This window comes from Biomphalaria glabrata, chromosome 1, assembly GCF_947242115.1.
Source record: "Biomphalaria glabrata chromosome 1, xgBioGlab47.1, whole genome shotgun sequence".
NCBI classification, from domain to species: domain Eukaryota; kingdom Metazoa; phylum Mollusca; class Gastropoda; family Planorbidae; genus Biomphalaria; species Biomphalaria glabrata.
In genome coordinates, this window is record NC_074711.1 from 34,708,450 (window position 1) to 34,714,449 (window position 6,000).

Here is a 6,000-nt window from a genome sequence, read left to right on the forward strand (position 1 = left end):
TCTTACTAGAGAAATAGATTGTTGTAGACGGTCAGAAATGATGCTCATTAATTAAGGAAAACACTTGGCGCCAACTTGACACCTCAGCGGGGAGCTTGCAACGCTCTTCAAGACCCCCCTACCTGACTAAGGGAGTGGTGAACGTAATATTTTCGGTCTAGTCACTAGTAAAGGCTTTAAAAACACTTGTATAATGTAAACCATTCCCACAAAGTCTAAAAGTCCTTATAAAATTAACAAAGAAACATGTTTAGTTGATTTTTTTAGCTTGTTTCTAATTTGTACAATAGTACATTTTATATACGTAATGATTATTGTGAAAATGTCCTAAACAACGAAATATAATCAACAGTCTTTTACCCAGTTGTGTAACAATCTATTAATGCTGGTAATTTTACAGTTGTGTAACAATCTATTAATGCTGAAAATTAGCTCACTGGATCAGCAAAAATAACAAAGTAACGATAGTTTTTTATTGAGATTTTTTTTGAAAGAGAAGGAGTTGATGGAATATCATGTGTTAACTGCACCGTTTGATACCGATCTTAGTGACGCCACTCTACGGAACTCCCTTTCTGGCGAATGTATTGTTAAAAAATCAAAGCATTAGGGCTTATTAAAAGGATTTTTTTTTAATCAAACAAGAACATGAAATCGAAATTGCTATTTAACCATTACCCGGTAGGCCCTATTAGAATTTGCGTCTTTTGTTTGGGACATCTCAACTCAAGAAAAAAAAAGAAAACTAAAATAGATGCAAATAAAGAGGTATGAGATTTATAACAAACGAATATTTACCTTTGACTTTAGAGTAAAACCATTAGTAAAAGCACTGAATTTAGAAACACTTCAGTACAAAAGACTTAAAAGTAAATCAGCAATAATACATAAAACACAGCACCATAACTTACAAATACAAAACACAACCAAATAAAATACTCAGAAAGACACAAAGATAAAAGCACATTTCTTATTCCATATAGCAGGGCGAATTCCAACAAGTATTCCATCTTCCCTAGTGCCCTTAAAGAATCCGCCAGGAATAGCAATGAATTAAGCGCACGACTAGATTAACCATGAGATGAACACATGGATACGCGTAGGACGCAATTATCTTCTCTTTTGAAGGAACGTCTGTAACTGATAAGATAAGAAGATCATAACTCTGATTAAGTGAAGGGCTGAGATGCTCAAATTATAATTTTCAGGAGCTTTGGATAAAAACTTTGCGACTGTACACAAAGAATATGTTTCTCTACTGGTCAAGAGTGGAGCAAGTGAATCTTAGACTCGTAGAATCGGGATTTGGCAATAAATAAAATGAAGATATAATATTTTATATAAAACTTATGTAAATTTTTATTCGTGTTTAAAAGTTAAACTTCACTATACGAAAATCAGTATTGGTGCTGTGTGCAAAACACAAACTCCCTCAATATAGCTTGAATTTTTTTTTCTGAAGATAAAATAGATCTAGTGGCAATGTTCTGACTTCTCTATCTCCAGCCTATATGTGCTCAAACAAGGAATGCTATTGTCTAATGCTATTATCTTGGTGCGCCATTATGAGAAGTTTCAATATTGGGAGCTCGTCCGTGTGACGTAGTACCTGTTGAGAGTTTCAGATGGAAACATCAGTGAGTCTCAAACTTTTACCGAAGGCGTCCTCTAAATGAAAAATATTTCGTTCGCTCCCCCCCTTAGCCAGATGGGGACCGTGACATCCCCTTAATAAGGGGACAGTTTGATAAACGCTGGATTACATGTAAGTGCTCGCAGCTGGCATACAGTTTACTGTCAGGTAAAGATATGACCTGAAACATCACAAGAAAATGAAATAATACATCCACTTCACATCTTTGTGTTTCCCGACGTGAAAATGTATCAAGTAGTTGTACACATGCTTGTCCTTTTGGGGCTTTTACATTCGAGTGTTTATCAATGTTTATTAACCCAATTACACAGTGATCGTCCTTCCTACACCTTTACTTCGCGTAAACAATGTCTTCATAGTCCAATTACATAAACAGGAGCATCGCACACCTTCACATTTTAATACATCTACGTCACCTTTTCTCCAAGTGAGACTGTTCAACTATCTATGTATGTGAGTCTATTTAGTGAATCTAAAAAAATGAAGTTTTGAAGATTAAGTGCTGAACTTTTTTTAAACATTGGAACATAGACATAAATAAATATAGACTGGAAGTAGGAAGTTATTTTTATTTGGGGGAAGTCAAATATGTTTGATGTACTATATCTATGTGAAAAAAAATGGCAGCAATTGAGCTATAAATTCTAGGACTAACATTTCAGCCAATATATAATTATGATCTTTAGTTTTGAAAAGTACAAAACTGCCATATTCCCAATATTTTGCCTTTGTTTCATAATCATAGACATAGACAAATATATATAGGTTTGTGATGTGGATCTATGTTTGTTGACATAGCTTTTTTATTAATGTATGGCGGTCGTCTTATCGATTCAAATTGTTAGAATTAGTTTTTAGTCAAAAAAGTCAAAGAAAATGAGCTGAACGTGCTCTAATGTTCGTAGTACGATAGGCCAAGGATAAATTCTAAAGGTTGAAAAAAATTGAATATTATACACATTAACTTTCAGTTTCAGTATCTTATCTTATCTTATATAATACAGACGTTACTTCAAAAAAGAAGATGATTACGTCCTACGCGTCATGCATTTAGTCATGCATATTAACCAATGACTTAAATTCTGCCAAGTCACTGGTTTTCCTGGCTAGCTCAGGCAACCCATTCCATGCTCTAATAGAACTAGGGAAGAAGGAGTATTTGTACAAATTTGTCCTAGCATATGGGACGAGGAATGTGCCTTTATCTTTGTGTCTTTCAGAGTATTTTATTAAATTTTGTTTTTGTATTTGAAGATTATGGTTCAGTGTTTTATGTATTATTGCTACTTTACTTTTGAGCCTTCTATCCTGAAGGCTTTCTAAATTTAGTGATTTTACTAAAGGTGTTACTCTAGTCAAATGTGAATATTCATTTGTTATGAATCGCACTGCTCTATTTTGTGTCTGTTCTAGTTTCTTAATGTTTTCTTGAGTTGAGGGGTCCCAAACAGAGGATGCATATTCTATTATTGGCCTAACCAAGGTTAAATAACATTTTAGTTTTATGTTCTTATTTGATTTATAGAAATTTCTTTTAATAAATCCTAATGCTTTGTTTGATTTTTTTGTAGTTTCATCAATATGTGGATTCCATGACAGTTTTTCATTTATTATAACACCTAGGTATTTTGCGTTTTTAGTCTGTGTTACTGGTTTGCCATGAATAAGATAAGTGGAATTAATTTGTTTTAGTTTTTTTGTTACTCTTAACAACTGACATTTTTCTGGGTGGAAAGACATGCTCCAATTTGATTCCCATTTCTGTAATTCATCTAATTCTCTTTGTAAAATATCTGTGTCTTGTGTTGTTTTTATTGTTCTATATATTATGCAATTGTCTGCAAACAATCTGACTTTTGTTCCTGAAGTAATGCAATTTGGTAAATCATTTATGTAAATTAAAAATAGTAGTGGACCCAAGACTGTTCCTTGAGGTACACCTGAGTTTACTGTTATCGGTGTTGATTTAGAGCCATTTATTATTACAGTTTGTTCTCTCCCTATCAGAAAGTCTTTAATCCACTGATGCAGTGGACCATTAATGCCGAAATATTTTAATTTTTTAAGCAAACTATGGTGGTGAACTTTGTCAAAAGCCTTAGAAAAATCTAGTAAGATAGCATCTATTTGTTCACTATTATCTAAACCTTTTGAAAAATCATCAATTAGTCCTATTAGTTGTGTAAGTAAGTCAGAATAACTGTAACTGTCACTAATTTAATATTGATAGATCTAAATCTAATAAATATGACTTTTCATACTTTTTACTACTAACTATTAAACTAGTCAGTCTATCATCTATGCATGCAGACTATAGAATAGATCTAATATAAGTATAGATTATAGATCTAGTGACAATCTAGTCCTAGACTATTTATTTTATATACTAACTATAGACTATAGTGTCTATAGACTAGACTATACAGATTACAATTATAGTTTATAGTATAGTAGTATAGTACTAGTAGTAAGTAGTATTTTTTTCCTATAGTATTTATATAAACTAGATCTAAATCTAGTATTTAAAACTACTTATAATTATTTTAATTATGTAAATTTAATAGATTTGGTAGGCACGATTAGAGATATAATAATACGGAAGGGGTTCTATCAATTATATAGGTTATGGCTGAAAAGTCCTATTGGTGATCCTGGCCTCCTCGCGGCGGACTTTGGTAACGCTGTGAACGCCTCTAACAGCGGCTAACGGGGATCCCCTCCGTCTACGGTTTTCAAGGCCAAGTGGATGGAGCTTGTCAAATCCAGGATGTCCAACCCAATGTGTGGGTGCCTGGTTAAAGCTGGATTAGGGTGCGCCAGAATGCGATTGCGCCCCATAAACGCCGTAGGCTCTAGAAGGTACGTTTCCGGATGTACGACATTGCATCTAGTCGCCCCACTGATGGCGAACTTTCTGGCGGTGAAAGTAACGAGTCTAGACAACCACTCATTATACCACAATGTATTCGCGGCAAGCGTGACATTGGAAGCTAGCTCAGCGAACCCGAGTTCCTGAGTAGGTAGCATTGATCCCACTTGAGGAGATCGAATCCAACAGTCTAACATGCAACCAGTTTCGCCCGCACTCGGGTAATTTCACTCACATGGCTTTACAAAAATTATCTATTAAACCCGAGTATGGGCATTACTCACTCGATAGGCCCCGCTCTATCAATCCTAACGACGGGTTGATGTCCGATAAGTTAGCTACCGTCGTTGTTCTTCAAGATGTCCGCCCACTAAGCTCACCGATATTGACAGCAAAAACTAACCAAGGGTTGCTGCCGGGTGGCCAGCGCCCCTCGACGCAAGTCGAGCCAAGCTACCCATCAAAAACCACGGACGGGGAAGTCGTGACCCCCACACCAAATGTGACCAATAAAAGCTCGGAAAAGGAACGCAAGAGGGACGGTCCCTCTAAGCCCAAACATGTTAAAGGTACTGGGCAACTCAGAATCATATCATTTAATGCGAATAGACAATTGCGACTCAAAAAGCCTGAAATTGAGAGACTGCTGTCGGAACTCGAGGTCGATGCGTTCTTGGTGCAGGAAGCTGGCAACGCTGGTAGGAAACGGAGCTGTGTGCCCTCGCTCTCGGGCTTCACGGCCTTTACCTGTTCCTGTGAAAAATGTCAGAAGTTAGTCCCTTTTGTCAGGAACCCTTTGCTTGCTCGTGTGAAGGGGGCCACCTCACGAGGATGTGGTGAGACCGACACGCTCTTGGTTGAAATATTTAAGGATGGACAGAGATTTGAATGCCTAAATGTCTATAATCCACCGCGAAGTGTCCTTACACTCGATAACAAAAGCCTCTCCAGCACCAGAACGATAGTGGCGGGCGATTTCAATGCCAAAATCCAGGTTATAGGTTGTACAACAACCGATCTCTCAGGACAGAAAGTACTCGACTTATGCGACGGAACAAATTTGGTTCTCCTCAACGACGTTGATTCTCCAAACACATTCATTCACTCCGGGCATGGAGGGGAATCGAAACCAGATTTGTGCCTGGTGTCTGCGGACATAGTTGCTAAGAGTCGACTAGACGTCCTGGGGGACTTGGGATCGGATCATCTGCCGCTAATGGTCTCAATTGATCTCGGAACGACAAAGCAAACAGCCTGCCCTAGACGTAAGTGGGTGTACGCTAAGGCGGACTGGGAGCTTTTCAGGATTTCATCAGATACACTCCTGGAAAGACTTGATATTGATTTTGAGAACATTGACGCAACTTACAGCCTCTTTGTGAAGGCTCTTTTATCTGCGGCTCGTAGGGCCATTCCGCGAACCAGTGGTAAGCGCAAGTACCGGTCCTTTTGGTCTCGAAAGTTGGCACGTCTTGTC